This window comes from Lycium barbarum, chromosome 9 (assembly GCF_019175385.1).
Source record: "Lycium barbarum isolate Lr01 chromosome 9, ASM1917538v2, whole genome shotgun sequence".
Lineage (NCBI taxonomy): Eukaryota > Viridiplantae > Streptophyta > Magnoliopsida > Solanales > Solanaceae > Lycium > Lycium barbarum.
Genome location: NC_083345.1, coordinates 126349408 through 126366878, shown reverse-complemented (window position 1 = coordinate 126366878; position 17471 = coordinate 126349408).

Sequence of the window (17471 nt, the reverse complement as noted above, 5' to 3'; positions counted from 1 at the left end):
TGCATACGCGGACACGAAGAAACCTCTTTTTCCATTTATTTGGTCTAAACACCGACGAACTTCTTTTTGAGACCCGTCAAGGGTATTAGCTCATACATTTTTTAGATCTGATGTGTCGGCTCGGTTTTTCCTGAAATTCCACCGGTCCGCACCAAACCGGGTGGGGACCTACAGGAATTGCTTACGCGGACATGAAGTAGCCTATGTTTCCATTTATTTTAGTCTAAACACCGAAGAGCTTCTTTATGAGACCCGTAGTGTGTATTAGCTTATACATTTTTGAAATCTGATGCCCCGGCTCTATTTACTTTAAAATTTGACCGGTCTGCACCAAACGGGCTGGGGAAATATACGCATTGCTTGTGTGGAAACGAAGTAGCCTATTTTTTTAATTTATTTGATCTAAAAATCGAGGATCGTCATTTTAAGACCCGTCCTGTGTATGAGCTCATACATATTAGAGATCTGATGCGCCGGCTATGTTTGTCTTAAAATTTTATCCGTCCGCACCAAACCAGATGGGGATATATACGCATTGCATACGCGGACATGAAGTAGCCTCTTTTTCCATTTATTTGATCTAAACACCGGGGACCTTTTTTTTGAGACCCGTCTAGGGTATTAGCTCATATATTTTCGAGAACTGATATGCCGACTCAGTTTGTCCTGAAATTCCACCGATAAGCACCAAACGAGGTGGGGACATACACGCATTGCTTACGCGGACATGAAGTAGCCTCTTTTTCCATTTATTTCGTCTAAACACCGAAGACCTTCTTTTTGAGACCCGTAGTGTGTATTAGCTCATACATTTTTGAGATCTGATGCGCCGGCTCTATTTGCCTTAAAATTCCACCGGTCCGCACCAAACGGCCTGGGGACATATACGTATTGGTTGCGCGGACACGAAGTAGCCTTTTTATTTATTTATTTGATCTAAAAATCGAGGATCGTCTTTTTGAGACCCGTCGTGTGTATTAGCTCATACATTTAAGAGATCCAATGCGCCGGCTCTGTTTGCCTTGAAATTTCACCCGTCAGCACTAAACGGGATGGGGACATATACGCATTGCATACGCGTACATGAAGTAGCATTTTTTTTCATTTATTTGGTCTAAACACCGAGGACCTTTTTTTGTAAACCCGTCATGTGTATTAGCTCATACATTTTCGAGATCTGATGTGCCGGCTCTGTTTGCCCTGAAATTCCATCGGTCCGCACCAAACGAGCTGGGGACATATACGCATTGCTTGTGCGGACACGAAGTAGCCTCTCTTTTCATATATTTGGTCTGAAAATCGAGGATCGTCTTTCTGATACCCGTCATGTGTATGAGCTCATACATTTTAGAGATCTGATGCGCCGACTCTGTTTGCCTTAAAATTTCACCCGTCTATAGCAAACGGGTCGGGGACATATACGCATTGCATACGCGGACACGAAGTAGCCTCTTTTTTCATTTATTTGGTCTAAACACCGAGGACCTTCTTTTTGAGACCCGTCGTGTGTATTAGCTCATACATTTTCGAGATCTGATGCGTCGGCTGTGTTTTCCCTGAAATTTCACCGGTCTGTACCAAACGGGTTGGGGACATATACGCATTGCTAATACAGACACGAAGTAGCCTCTTTTTCCTTTTAGTTGGTCTCAACACCGAATGCCAACCTTGTGAGACCCCTCGTGTCTATTAGCTCATACATTTTCGAAATCTGATGCGCCGACTCTGTTAGTCATTAAATTCCATCGGGACGCACTAAACGGGCTGGGGACATATACGCATTGCTTGCGCGAACACGAAGTAGCCTCTTTTTTCATTTATTTGGTCTGAAAATCGCGGATCGTCATTTTGAGACCCATCGTGTGTATGATTTCATACATTTTAGAGATCTGATGCGCCGACTCTGTTTGCCTTGAAATTTCACCCGTCGGCACCAAACGGGATGGGGACATATACGCATTGCTTACGCGGACACGAAGTAGCCACTTTTTTCATTTATTTGGTCTAAACACCGAGGACATTCTTTTTGGGACCCGTCGTGTATATAAGCTCATACATTTTCCAGATCTGATGCGCCGACCCAGTTTGCTTTAAAATTTCACCTGTCCGCACCAAACGGTCTGGGGACAGATACGCATTGCTTACGTAGACACGAAGTAGCCTCTTTTTCCATTTATTTGGTATAAATACCGAGGACCTTCTTTTTGAGACCCGTAGCGTGTATTAGCTAATACATTTTTGCGATCATATGCGCCGGTTCTGTTTGCCTTAAAATTCCACCGGTCCTTACCAAACGGGCTGGGGACATATACGCATTGCTTGCGCGGACACAAAATAGGTTCCTTTTTCATTTATTTGGTCTTAAAACTGAGGATCTTCTTTTTGTGACCCGTCGGGTGTATGAGCTCATGCATTTTCGAGATTGGATGCGCCGGCTCTTTTTCCCTTGAAATTTCACCCGTCCACAACAAACGGGCTAGGGACGTATACGCATTGTATACGCGGACACGAAGCAACCTCTTTTTTCATTTATTTAGTCTAAGCACCGAGGGCCTTCTTGTTTGGACATGTCGTGTGTATTAGCACATACATTTTCGAGATGCACCGGCTCAGTTTTGCTTGAAATTTCACCCACCTGCACCAAACAGTCTAGGGACATATATGCATTGCATACGCAGACACGAAGAAACCTCTTTTTCCATTTATTTGGTCTAAACACCGACGAACTTCTTTTTGAGACCCGTAAAGGGTATTAGCTCATACATTTTTTAGATCTGATGTGCCGGCTCTGTTTGTCCTGAAATTCCACCGGTCCGCACCAAACCGGGTGGGGACCTACAGGAATTGCTTACGCGGACATGAAGTAGCCTATTTTTCCATTTATTTTATTCTAAACACCGAAGACCTTCTTTATGAGACCCGTAGTGTGTATTAGCTTATACATTTTTGAGATCTGATGCGCCGGCTCTATTTACTTTAAAATTTGACCGGTCTGCACCAAACGGGCTGGGGAAATATACGCATTGCTTGCGTGGAAACGAAGTAGCCTATTTTTTTAATTTATTTGATCTAAAAATCGAGGATCGTCTTTTTGAGACCCGTCGTGTGTATGAGCTCATACATATTAGAGATCTGATGCGCCGGCTCTATTTACTTTAAAATTTGACCGGTCTGCACCAAACGGGCTAGGGAAATATACGCATTGCTTGCGTGGAAACGAAGTAGCCTATTTTTTTTAATTTATTTGATCTAAAAATCGAGGATCGTCTTTTTGAGACCCGTCTAGGGTATTAGCTCATATATTTTCGAGAACTGATATGCCGACTCTGTTTGTCCTGAAATTCCACCGATAAGCACCAAACGAGGTGGGGACATACACGCATTGCTTACGCGGACATGAAGTAGCCTCTTTTTCCATTTATTTCGTCTAAACACCGAAGACCTTCTTGTTGAGACTCGTAGTGTGTATTAGCTCATACATTTTTGAGATCTGATGCGCCGACTCTATTTGCCTTAAATTTCCACCGGTCCGCACCAAACGGACTGGGGACATATACGTATTGGTTGCGCGGACACGAAGTAGCCTTCTTTTTGTTTATTTGATCTAAAAATCGAGGATCGTCTTTTTGAGACCCGTCGTGTGTATTAGCTCATACATTTAAGAGATCTAATGCGCCGGCTCTGTTTGCCTTGAAATTTCACCCGTCGGCACCAAACGGGATGGGGACATATACGCATTACATACGCGTACATGAAGTAGCCTCTTTTTTCATTTATTTGGTCTAAACACCGAGGACCTTGTTTTTTAAACCCGTCATGTGTATTAGCTCATACATTTTCGAGATCTGACGTGCCGGCTCTGTTTGCCCTGAAATTCCATCGGTCCGCACCAAACGAGCTGGTGACATATACGCATTGCTTGCGCGGACACGAAGTAGCCTCTTTTTTCATTTATTTGGTCTGAAAATCGAGGATCGTCTTTTTGAGACCCGTCATGTGTATGAGCTCATACATTTTAGAGATCTGATGTGCCGGCTCTGTTTGCCTTAAAATTTCACCCGTCTGCAGGAAACGGGTTGGGGACATATACGCATTGCATACGCGGACACGAAGTAGCTTCTTTTTTCATTTATTTAGTCTAAACACCGAGGACCTTCTTTTTGAGACCCGTCGTGTGTATTAGCTCATACATTTTCGAGATCTGATGCGCCGGCTGTGTTTTCCCTGAAATTCCACCGGTCCGTACCAAACGGGCTGGGGACATATAAGCATTGCTAATACGGACACGAAGTAACCTTTTTTTCCTTTTAGTTGGTCTCAACACCGAATGCCAACCTTTTGAGACCCCTCTTGTGTATAAGCTCATACATTTTCGAAATCTGATGCGCCGGCTCTGTAAGTCATTAAATTCCACTGGGACGCACTAAACGGGCTGGGGACATATACGCATTGCTTGCGCGAACACGAAGTAGCATATTTTTCATTTATTTGGTCTGAAAATCGAGGATCGTCATTTTGAGACCCATCGTGTGTATGACTTCATACATTTTAGAGATCTGATGCGCCGACTCTGTTTGCCTTGAAATTTCACCCGTCGGCACCAAACGGGATGGGGACATATACGCATTGCTTACGCGGACACGAAGTAGCCTCTTTTTTCATTTATTTGGTCTAAACACCGAGGACATTCTTTTTGGGACCCGTCGTGTATATAAGCTCATATATTTTCGAGATCTGATGCGCCGACCCTGTTTGCCTTAAAATTTCACCTGTCCGCACCAAACGGTCTGGGGACAGATACGCATTGCTTACGTAAACACGAAGTAGCCTCTTTTTCCATTTATTTGGTATAAATACCGAGGACCTTCTTTTTGAGACCCGTAGCGTGTATTAGCTATTACATTTTTGCGATCATATGCGCCGGCTCTGTTTGCCTTAAAATTCCACCGGTCAGCACCAAACGGGTTGGGGACATATACGCATTGCTTGCGCGGACACAAAATAGGTTCTTTTTTCATTTATTTGGTCTAAAAACCGAGGATCTTCTTTTTGTGACCAGTCGGGTGTATGAGCTCATTCATTTTCGAGATTAGATGCGCCGGCTCTTTTTCCCTTGAAATTTAACCCGTCCACAACAAACCGGCTAGGGAAGTATACGCATTGTATACGCGGACACGAAGCAACCTCGTTTTTCATTTATTTAGTCTAAGCACCGAGGGCCTTCTTGTTTGGATATGTCGTGTGTATTAGCACATACATTTTCGAGATGCACCGGCTCAGTTTGGCTTGAAATTTCACCCACCCGCACCAAACAGTCTAGGGACATATATGCATTGCATACGCGGACACGAAGAAACCTCTTTTTCCATTTATTTGGTCTAAACACCGACGAACTTCTTTTTGACACCCGTCAAGGGTATTAGCTCATACATTTTTTAGATCTGATGTGCCGGCTCTGTTTGTCCTGAAATTCCACCGGTCCGCACCAAACCGGGTGCGGACCTACAGGAATTGCTTACGCGGACATAAAGTAGCCTATTTTTCCATTTATTTTATTCTAAACACCGAAGACCTTCTTTATGAGACTCGTAGTGTGTATTAGCTTATACATTTTTGAGATCTGATGCGCCGGCTCTATTTACCTTAAAATTTGACCGGTCTGCACCAAACGGGCTGGGGAAATATACGCATTGCTTGCGTGGAAACGAAGTAGCCTATTTTTTTAATTTATTTGATCTAAAAATCGAGGATCGTCTTTTTGAGACCCGTCGTGTGTATGAGCTCATACATATTAGAGATCTAATGCGCCGGCTATGTTTGTCTTAAAATTTTATCCGTCCGCCCCAAACCGGATGGGGACATATACGCATTGCATACGCGGACATGAAGTAGCCTCTTTTTCCATTTATTTGATCTAAACACCGAGGACCTTCTTTTTTAGACCCGTCTGGGGTATTAGCTCATATATTTTCGAGATCTGATATGCCGGCTCTGTTTGTCCTGAAATTCCACCGATAAGCACCAAACGAGGTGGGGACATACACGCATGGCTTACGCGGACATGAAGTAGCCTCTTTTTCCATTTATTTGATCTAAACACCGAAGACCTTCTTTTTGAGACCCGTAGTGTGTATTAGCTCATACATTTTTGAGATCTGATGCGCCGGCACTATTTGCCTTAAAATTCCACCGGTCCGCACCAAACGGCCTGGGGACATATACGTATTGGTTGCGCGGACACGAAGTAGCCTTTTTTTTATTTATTTGATCTAAAAATCGAGGATCGTCTTTTTGAGACCCGTCGTGTGTATTAGCTCATACATTTAAGAGATCTAATGCACCGGCTCTGTTTGCCTTGAAATTTCACCCGTCGGCACCACACGGGATGGGGACATATACGCATTGTATACGCGTACATGAAGTAGCCTCTTTTTTCATTTATTTGGTCTAAACACCGAGGAACTTTTTTTTTAAACCCGTCATGTGTATTAGCTCATACATTTTCGAGATCTGATGTCCCGGCTCTGTTTGCCCTGAAATTCCATCGGTCCGCACCAAACGAGCTGGGGACATATACGCATTGCTTGCGCGGACACGAAGTAGCCTATTTTTTCATTTATTTGGTCTGAAAATCGAGGATCGTCTTTTTGAGACCCGTCATGTGTATGAGCTCATACATTTTAGAGATCTGATGCGCCGGCTCTGTTTGGCTTAAAATTTCACCCGTCTGCAGCAAACGGGTTGGGGACATATACGCATTGCATACGCGGACACGAAGTAGCCTCTTGTTTCATTTATTTGGTCTAAACACCGAGGACCTTGTGTTTGAGACCCGTCGTGTGTATTAGCTCATACATTTTCGAGATCTGATGCGCCGGCTGTGTTTTCCCTGAAATTCCACCGGTCCGTACCAAACGGGCTGGGGACATATACGCATTGCTAATACGGACACGAAGTAGCCTCTTTTTCCTTTTAGTTGGTCTCAACACCGAATGCCAACCTTTTGAGACCCCTTTTGTGTATTAACTCATACATTTTCGAAATCTGATGCGCCGGCCCTGTTAGTCATTGAATTCCACCGGGACGCACTAAACGGGCTGGGGACATATACGCATTGCTTGCGCGAACACGAAGTAGCCTCTTTTTTCATTTATTTGGAATGAAAATCGAGGATCGTCATTTTGAGACCCATCGTGTGTATGAGTTCATACATTTTAGAGATCTGATGCGCCGACTCTGTTTGCCTTGAAATTTCACCCGTCGGCACCAAACGGGATGGGGACATATACGCATTGCTTACGCGGACACGAAGTAGCCTCTTTTTTCATTTATTTGGTCTAAACACCGAGGACATTCTTTTTGGGACCCGTCGTGTGTATAAGCTCATACATTTTCGAGATCTGATGCGCCGACCCTGTTTGCTTTAAAATTTCACCTGTCCGCACCAAACGGTCTGGGGACAGATACGCATTGCTTACGTAGACACGAAGTAGCCTCTCTTTCCATTTATTTGGTATAAATACCGAGGACCTTCTTTTTGAGACCCGTAGCGTGTATTAGCTAATACATTTTTGCGATCATATGCGCCGGCTCTGTTTGCCTTAAAATTCCACCGGTCCGCACCAAACGGGTTGGGGACATATACGCATTGCTTGCGCTGACACAAAATAGGTTCTTTTTTCATTTATTTGGTCTAAAAACCGAGGATCTTCTTTTTGTGACCCGTCGGGTGTATGAGCTCATTCATTTTCGAGATTGGATGCGCCGGCTCTTTTTCCCTTGAAATTTCACCCGTCCACAACAAACGGGCTAGGGACGTATATGCATTGTATACGCGGACACGAAGCAACCTCTTTTTTCATTTATTTAGTCTAAGCACCGAGGGCCTTCTTGTTTGGACATGTCGTGTGTATTACCACATACATTTTCGAGATGCATCGGCTCAGTTTGGCTTGAAATTTCTCCGACCCGTACCAAACAATCTAGGGACATATATGCATTGCATACGCGGACACGAAGAAACCTCTTTTTCCATTTATTTGGTCTAAACACCGACGAACTTCTTTTTGAGACCCGTCAAGGGTATTATCTCATACATTTTTTAGATCTGATGTACCGGCTCTGTTTGTCCTGAAATTCCACCGGTCCGCACCAAACCGGGTGGGGACCTACAGGAATTGCTTACGCGGACATGAAGTAGCCTATATTTCCATTTATTTTATTCTAAACACCGAAGACCTTCTTTATGAGACCCGTAATGTGTATTAGCTTATACATTTTTGAGATCTGATGCGCCGGCTCTATTTACTTTAAAATTTGACCGGTCTGCACCAAACGGGCTGGGGAAATATACGCATTGCTTGTGTGGAAACGAAGTAGCCTATTTTTTTAATTTATTTGATCAAAAAATCGAGGATAGTCTTTTTGAGACCCGTCTTGTGTATGAGCTTATACATATTAGAGATCTGATGCGCCGACTATGTTTGTCATAAAATTTTATCCGTCCGCGCCAAACCGGATGGGGACAAATACGCATTTCATACGCGGACATGAAGTAGCCTCTTTTTCCATTTATTTGATCTAAACGCCGAGGACCTTCTTTTTGAGACCCGTCTAGGGTATTAGCTCATATATTTTCGAGATCTGATATGCCGGCTCTGTTTGTCCTGAAATTCCACCGATAAGCACCAAAAGAGGTGGGGACATACACGCATTGCTTACGCGGACATGAAGTAGCCTCTTTTTCCATTTATTTGGTCTAAACACCGAGGATCTTCTTTTTGTGACCCGTCGGGTGTATGAGCTCATACATTTTCGACATTGGATGCGCCGGCTCTTTTTCCCTTGAAATTTCACCCGTCTGCACCAAACAGTCTAGGGACATATATGCATTGCATACGCGGACACGAAGAAAGCTCTTTTTCCATTTATTTGGTCTAAACACCGACAAACTTCTTTTTGAGACACGTCAAGGGTATTAGCTCATACATTTTTGAGATCTGATGCGCCGGCTCTATTTGCCTTAAAATTCCACCGGCCCGCACCAAACGGCCTGGGGACATATACATATTGGTTGCGCGGACACGAAGTAGCCTTTTTTTTAATTTATTTGATCTAAAAATCGAGGATCGTCATTTTGAGACCCGTCGTGTGTATAAGCTCATACATTTTCGAGATCTGATGCGCCGACCCTGTTTGCTTTAAAATTTCACCTGTCCGCACCAAACGGTCTGGGGACAGATACGCATTGCTTACGTAGACACGAAGTAGCCTCTTTTTCCATTTATTTGGTATAAATACCGAGGACCTTTTTTTTTAGACCCGTAGCGTGTATTAGCTAATACATTTTTGCGATCATATGCGCCGGCTCTGTTTGCCTTAAAATTCCACCGGTCCGCACCAAACGAGCTGGGGACATATACGCATTGCTTGCGCAGACACAAAATAGGTTCTTTTTTCATTTATTTGGTCTAAACACCGAGGATCTTCTTTTTGTTACCCGTCGGGTGTATGAGCTCATACATTTTCGAGATTGGATGCGCCGGCTCTTTTTCCCTTGAAATTTCACCCGTCTGCACCAAACAGTCTAGGGACATATATGCATTGCATACGCGGACACGAAGAAACCTCTTTTTCCATTTATTTGGTCTAAACACCGACGAACTTCTTTTTGAGACCCGTCAAGGGTATTAGCTCATACATTTTTGAGATCTGATGTGCCAGTTCTGTTTGTTCTGAAATTCCACCGGTCCGCACCAAACCGGGTGGGGACCTACAGGAATTGCTTACGCGGACATGAAGTAGCCTATTTTTCCATTTATTTTATTCTAAACACCGAAGACCTTCTTTATGAGACCCGTAGTGTGTATTAACTTATACATTTTTGAGATCTGATGGGCTGGCTCTATTTACTTTAAAATTTGACCGGTCTGCACCAAACGGGCTGGGGAAATATAAGCATTGCTTGCGTGGAAAAGAAGTAGCCTATATTTTTAATTTATTTGATCAAAAAATCGAGCATCGTCTTTTTGAGACCCGTCATGTGTATGAGCTCATACATATTAGAGATCTAATACGCCGGCTATGTTTGTCTTAAAATTTTATCCGTCCGCACCAAACCGGATGGGGACATATACGCATTGCATACGCAGACATGAAGTAGCCTCTTTTTCAATTTATTTGATCTAAACACCGAGGACCTTCTTTTTGAGACCCGTCTGGGGTATTAGCTCATATATTTTCGAGATCTGATATGCCGGTTCTGTTTGTCCTGAAATTCCACCGATAAGCACCAAACGAGGTGGGGACATACACGCATTGCTTACGCGGACATGAAGTAGCCTCTTTTTCCATTTATTTGGTCTAAACACCGAAGACCTTCTTTTTGAGACCCGTAGTGTGTATTAGCTCATACATTTTTGAGATCTAATGCGCCGGCTCTATTTGCCTTAAAATTCCTCCGGTCTGCACCAAACGGCCTGGGGACATATATGTATTGGTTGCGCGGACACGAAGTAGCCTTTTTATTTATTTATTTGATCTAAAAATCTAGGATCGTCTTTTTGAGACCCGTCGTGTGTATTAGCTCATACATTTAAGAGATCTAATGCGCCGGCTCTGTTTGCCTTGAAATTTCACCCGTCGGCACCAAACGGGATGGGGACATATACGCATTGCATACGCGTACATGAAGTAGCCTCTTTTTTCATTTATTTGGTCTAAACACCGAGGACCTTTCTTTTTAAACCCGTCATGTGTATTAGCTCATACATTTTCGAGATCTGATGTGCCGGCTCTATTTGCCCTGAAATTCCATCGGTCCGCACCAAACGAGCTAGGGACATATACGCATTGCTTGCGCGGACACAAAGTAGCCTCTTTTTTCATTTATTTGGTCTGAAAATCGAGGATCGTCTTTTTGAGACCCGTCATATGTATGAGCTCATACATTTTAGAGATCTGATGCGCCGGCTCTGTTTGCCTTAAAATTTCACCCGTCTGCAGCTAACGGGTTGGGACATAAACGCATTGCATATGCGGACACGAAGTAGCCTCTTTTTTCATTTATTTGGTCTAAACACCAAGGACCTTCTTTTTTAGACCCGTCGTGTGTATTAGCTCATACATTTTCGAGATCTGATGCGCCGGCTGTGTTTTCCCTGAAATTCCACCGGTCCGTACCAAACGGGCTGGGGAAGCATTGCTAATACGGACACAAAGTAGCCTCTTTTTCCTTTTAGTTGGTCTCAACACCGAATGCCAACCATTTGAGACCCCTCGTGTGTATTAGCTCATACATTTTCGAAATCTGATGCGCCGGCTCTGTTAGTCATTGAATTCCACCGGGACGCACTAAACGGGCTGGGGACATATACGCATTGCTTGCGCGAACACGAAGTAGCCTCTTTTTTCATTTATTTGGAATGAAAATCGACGATCGTCATTTTGAGACCCATCGTGTGTATGAGTTCATACATTTTAGAGATCTGATGCGCCGACTCTGTTTGCCTTGAAATTTCACCCGTCGGCACCAAACGGGATGGGGACATATACGCATTGCATACGCGTACATGAAGTAGCCTCTTTTTTCATTTATTTGGTCTAAACACCGAGAACCTTTTTTTTTAAACCCGTCATGTGTATTAGCTCATACATTTTCGAGATCTGATGTGCCGACTCTGTTTGCCCTGAAATTCCACCGGTCCGCACCAAACGGACTGGGGACATATACGCATTGCTTGCGCGGACACGAAGTAGCCTCTTTTTTCTTTTATTTGGTCTAAAAATCGAGGATCGTCATTTTTAGACACGTCGTGTGTATGAGCTCATACATTTTAGAGATCTGATGCGCCTGCTCTGTTTGCCTTAAAATTTCACCCGTCTGCAGCAAACGGGATGGGGACATATACACATTGCATACGCGGACACGAAGTAGCGTCTTTTTTCTTTTATTTGGTCTAAACACCGAGGACCTTCTTTTTGAGATCCGTCGTGTGTATTAGCTCATACATTTTCGAAATCTGATGCGCCGGCTCTGTTTGTCATTAAATTCCAAATAAAAAGAATAATTTGGTCTGAAAATCGAGGATCGTCATTTTGAGACCCATCGTGTGTATGAGTTCATACATTTTAGAGATCTGATGCGCCGACTCTGTTTGCCTTGAAATTTCACCCGTCGGCACCAAACGGGATGGGGACATATACGCATTGCATACGCGTACATGAAGTAGCCTCTTTTTGAGACCCGTCTTTTTGAGACCCGTCGTATGTATTAGCTCATATATTTTCGAGATCTAATGTGTTTGCTCTGTTTGCCCTGAAATTCCACTGGTTCGCACCAAACGGGCTGGGGACGTATACGCATTGCTTGCGCGGACACGAAGTAGCCTTTTTTTTTCATTTATTTGGTCTAAAAATCGAGGATCGTCTTTTTGAGACCCGTCATGTGTATGAGCTCATACATTTTAGAGATCTGATGCGCCGGCTCTGTTTGCCTTGAAATTTCACCCATCCGTAAGAAACGGGATGGGGACATATACGCATTGTATACGCGGACATGAAGCAGCCTCTTTTTCCGTTTATTTCATCTAAACACCGAGGACCTTCATTTTTGGACCCGTCGTGTGTATTATCTCATACATTTTCGAGATCTGATGCACCCGCTCTGTTTACCCTGAAATATCACTGGTCCGCATCAAACAGGCTGGGGACATATACGCATTGCTTATCCGGACACGAAGTAGCCTCTTTTTCCTTTTATTTTGTCTAAACACCAAAGGCCTTCTTTTTTAGACTCCTCTTGTGTATTAGCTCATATATTTTTGAATTCTGATGCGCCGGCTCTGTTTGTCCTGAAATTCCACCGGTCCGCACCAAACGGGGTGGGGACCTACAACATTGCTTACGCGGACACAAAGTTGCCTCTTTTTTCATTTATTTGGTCTAAACACTAAGGACCTTCTTTTTTAGACTCGTCGTGTGTATTAGCTCATACATTTTCGAGATCTGATGCGCCGGCTCTGTTTACCTTGAAATTTCACCTGTCCGCACTAAACAGGTTGGGGACATATATGCATTGCATATGCATACACGAAGTAGCCTCTTTTTCCATTTATTTAGTCTAAACACCGAGGACCCGTCGTGTGTATTATCTCATACATTTTTGGAGATCTGATGGGCCGGCTCTGTTTGCAATGAAATTCCACCAGTCAGCACCAAACGGGCTTGGGACATATACGCATTGCTTACGCGGACACGAAGTAGCCTCTTTTTCCTTTTATTTGGTCTCAACACCGAAGGCCTACTTTTTGAGACCCCCCGTGTGTATTAGCTCATATATTTTTGAAATCTGATGCGCCGGCTCTGTTTGTCCTTATATTCAGCCGGGCCGCACCAAACAGGCTGGGGACATATACGCATTGCTTGCGCGGACACGAAGTAACCTCTTTTTTCATTTATTTGGTCTAAACACCGAGGACCTTCTTTTTTAGACCCGTCGTGTGTATTAGCTCATACATTTTCGTGATCTGATGCACCTGCTCTGTTTGCCCTGAAATTCCACTGGTTCACACCAAACGGGCTGGGACATATACGCATTGCTTGCGCGGACACGAAGTAGCCTTTTTCTCATTTATTTGGTCTAAAATCGAGGATAGTCTTTTTGAAACCCGTCGTGTGTATAGGCTCATACATTTTAGAGATCTAATGCGCAGGCTCTGTTTGCCTTGAAATTTCACCCATCCGCACCAAACGGGATGGGGACATATACGCATTGCATACGCGGACATGAAGCAACCTCTTTTTCTATTTATTTCGTCTAAACACCGAGGACCTTCATTTTTGGACCCGTCGTGTGTATTATCTCATACATTTTCGAGATCTGATGCACCCGCTCTGTTTGCCCTGAAATATCACTGGTCCGCATCAAACAGGCTGGGGACATATACGCATTGCTTATCCAGACACGAAGTAGCCTCTTTTTCCTTTTATTTTGTCTAAACACCGAAGGCCTTCTTTTTGAGACTCCTCTTGTGTATTAGCTCATATATTTTTGAATTCTGATGCGCCGGCTCTGTTTGTCCTGAAATTCCACCGGTCCGCACCAAACGGGGTGGGGACCTACAGCATCGCTTACGCAGACACGAAGTTGCCTCTTTTTTCATTTATTTGGTCTAAACACTAAGGACCTTCTTTTTTAGACCCGTCGTGTGTATTAGCTCATACATTTTTGAGATCTGATGCGCCGGCTCTGTTTACCTTGAAATTTCACCCGTCCGCACTAAACAGGTTGGGGACATATATGCATTGCATATGCATACACGAAGTAGCCTCTTTTTCCATTTATTTAGTCTAAACACCGAGGACCTTCTTTTTGAGACCCGTAGTGTGTAATAGCTCATATATTTTTGAGATCTGATGCACCGGCTTTGTTTGCCTTCAAATTCCATCGGTCCGTACCAAACGGGCTAGGGACATATACGCATTGCTTGCGCGGACATGAAGTAGCCACGTTTTTCATTTATTTGGTATAAAAATCGAGGACCGTCGTTTTGAGACCCGTCGTGTGTATGAGCTCATAAATTTTAGAGATCTGATGCGCCGGCACTATTTACCTTAAAATTTCACCTCTCCTCACCAAGTGGGCTGGGGATGTATAGGCATTCCATACGCGGACACGAAGTAGCCTTTTTTCAATTTATTTGGTCTAAACACCGAGGACCTTATTTTTTAGACCCGTCGTGTATATTTGCTCATACATTTTTGAGATCTGATGCGCCGGATCCGTTTGCCTTGAAATTTCACCTGTTCGCACCAATCGGGATGGGTACATATACGCATTGCTTACGCGGACCCCAAGTAGCCTCTTTTATCAGTTATTTGGTCTAAAACCGAGGACATTTTCTTTTAGACCCGTCGTGTGTATTAGCTCATACCTTTTAGAGATCTGATGCGCCGGCTCTGTTTGCCTTGAAATTTCACCCGTCCACACCAAACGGGTTGTGGATATATACGCATTGCATACGCGGACACGAAGTAGCCTCTTTTTCCATTTATTTGGTCTAAACACCGAGGACCTTCTTTTTGAGACCTGTAGTGTGTATGAGCTCATATATTTTCGAGATCTGATGCTTCGGCTCAGTTTGCCTTGAAATTTTGCCCGTCCGCACCAAACGGGCTGGGGGCATATACGCATTGCTTACGCGGACATGAAGTAGCCTCTTTTTCCATTTATTTGGTCTAAACACCGAGGACCTTCTTTTAGAGACCCGTCATGTGTATTAGCTCATACATTTTCGAGATCTGATGCGCCGGCTCTATTTGCTTTAAAATTTCACCGGTCCGCACCAAACGGTCCGGGGACATATACGCATTGCTTACGCGGACACGAAGTAACCTCTTTTTTCATTTATTTGGTCTAAACACCGAGGACCTTCTTTTTGAGACCTGTAGTGTGTATTAGCTCATAAATTTTTGAGATCTGATTGCCTTAAAATTCCACCGGTCCGCACCGAACGGGCTGGGGACATATACGCATTGCTTGCGCGGACACGAGGTGGCCTTTTTTTTCATTTATTTTGTCTAAAAATCGAGTATCTTCTTTTTTAGAGCCGTCGGGTGTATGAGCTCATACATTTTCGAGATCTGATGCGCCGGCTCTGTTTGCCTTGAAATTTCACCCGTCCACACCAAACGGGCTGGGGATGTATACGCATTGCATACGCGGACACGAAGCAACTTTTTTTTCCATTTATTTAGTCTAAGCACCGAGGGCCTTCTTTTTTAGACCCATCGTGTGTATTAGCTCATACATTTTCGAGATCTGACGCACCGGCTCTGTTTGCCCTGAAATTCCAACGGTCCGCACCAATCGCTGGGTACATAGACGCATTGCTTACGCGGACCGAAACATCACAGACTGAAGTAGTTCTAATTCTTATAAGAGTAGTAGTTAATTGAAAGACAAAAATAAGAAGAAAGAGAGTGGGATAATAGTATAGCGATGGGTTATGACATGTATAGCTAAGAAATCGAGTAATATAAGCGACAGAACTGTGAAAGACCAAACTATAGAAAAGACGAGCAGCGAAGCAGAATGAGTGCCAGAAAATGACTAGTATGGTAAGAACAAAAAGGGATGAACAGAACACGTTCTGAAAAAGAGAAAGGGATTATGCAAGAGTGGTGTTTTCCAAAGGATACAGGGGTAGCATGAGATTCCTCGTGCACTGAACGAAAAATGGACATAGACTGGAGAAATGGAAAGGAATACTAAAGGAAGCATCCAAGATAGACGTAATGAATTGAGTACGAGTGTAAAATAAAAAGGGAAATATACATCCACAAACTTAAAGGTGTAGTTATAACTAAGTAATTGTATTGCTACGGTTGATGGACTATGGTGTATTCGTGTTGAATTAGTTATATTGCTAAGAAATTAGTACCGCAGGAGTTAATCAAAGTGACGATCATGACAAAGGATTTATAACAATGGTGAAAGAAAAGTCTGAGATAAAGGAATTATCAAGTTGGAAACAATAAAGTCGACACTAAGGATAAGGCTTGAAATTGACCGCAAGAAAAGGATGAGAGTAGAAACACTTGATCTAAGGTAAGCTCACATGACTACACTACTTTTATACCCTGGGGCAATCTGCGATGGACCATGATAGACGGGCATTGTAAAACAAAGACTAAAGCCAAAGAGTGGTGTCCAGGAGTTCATGTACCCTATACATCCTCATGACTAGCTTCATGACTGGATGGTTAAGAGGGGTATACGAATTAAACGATTAAAGAAGGTGGTTATTGCTAGTAAAGGGTTCTATGCTTTACAAGGAGAGGAAAGAGTCCACTACCGTCTAACGACTTGGGGCACAATAACCATTCAGGAGGAGCATAAAATCATAAGACAATATGGAGTGGAAGGAAATGTATCGAGGGACATGGAAAAGCTATCTGTATAGTGTGCTTTCTGATTATGTATAGGTTGGGGCAAATGTGATGTTACAAGAAGACCTGGGAGTCTTATCACCAAGATATAAGTGCTACCTAATTGATAATTTAGAATGACTATAAGTACTAATTAATTACTGATTGGAGTAAGTGGAATGTGGCCTTGGATGAATTGCTACATGGGTTGCATTACTCGAGTACAGATGGTCAGATGAGATTTTATACTATATATGAAGAGGTTCTCATCACTTCACGATTTTGTTAAGGTTTCGTACATGAATAATCAAAGTTATAAATTATAAAGGGAGGACATAGATATGGTACAGTATACCAAGTGAATTGAAAAAAAAAAGAGATCAGATGAATTTGAGATTGAAAATAGGGACATAGAGCAGAATATAAACAGATAATGGTATAAGTACACCCTTAAGGGGGGAAGCGGATAAAAGAAATGCAAGTGTAAGATGGAAACAATTGATACTACAATATATTTGATAGGGATACTTAAACTTTAAGTG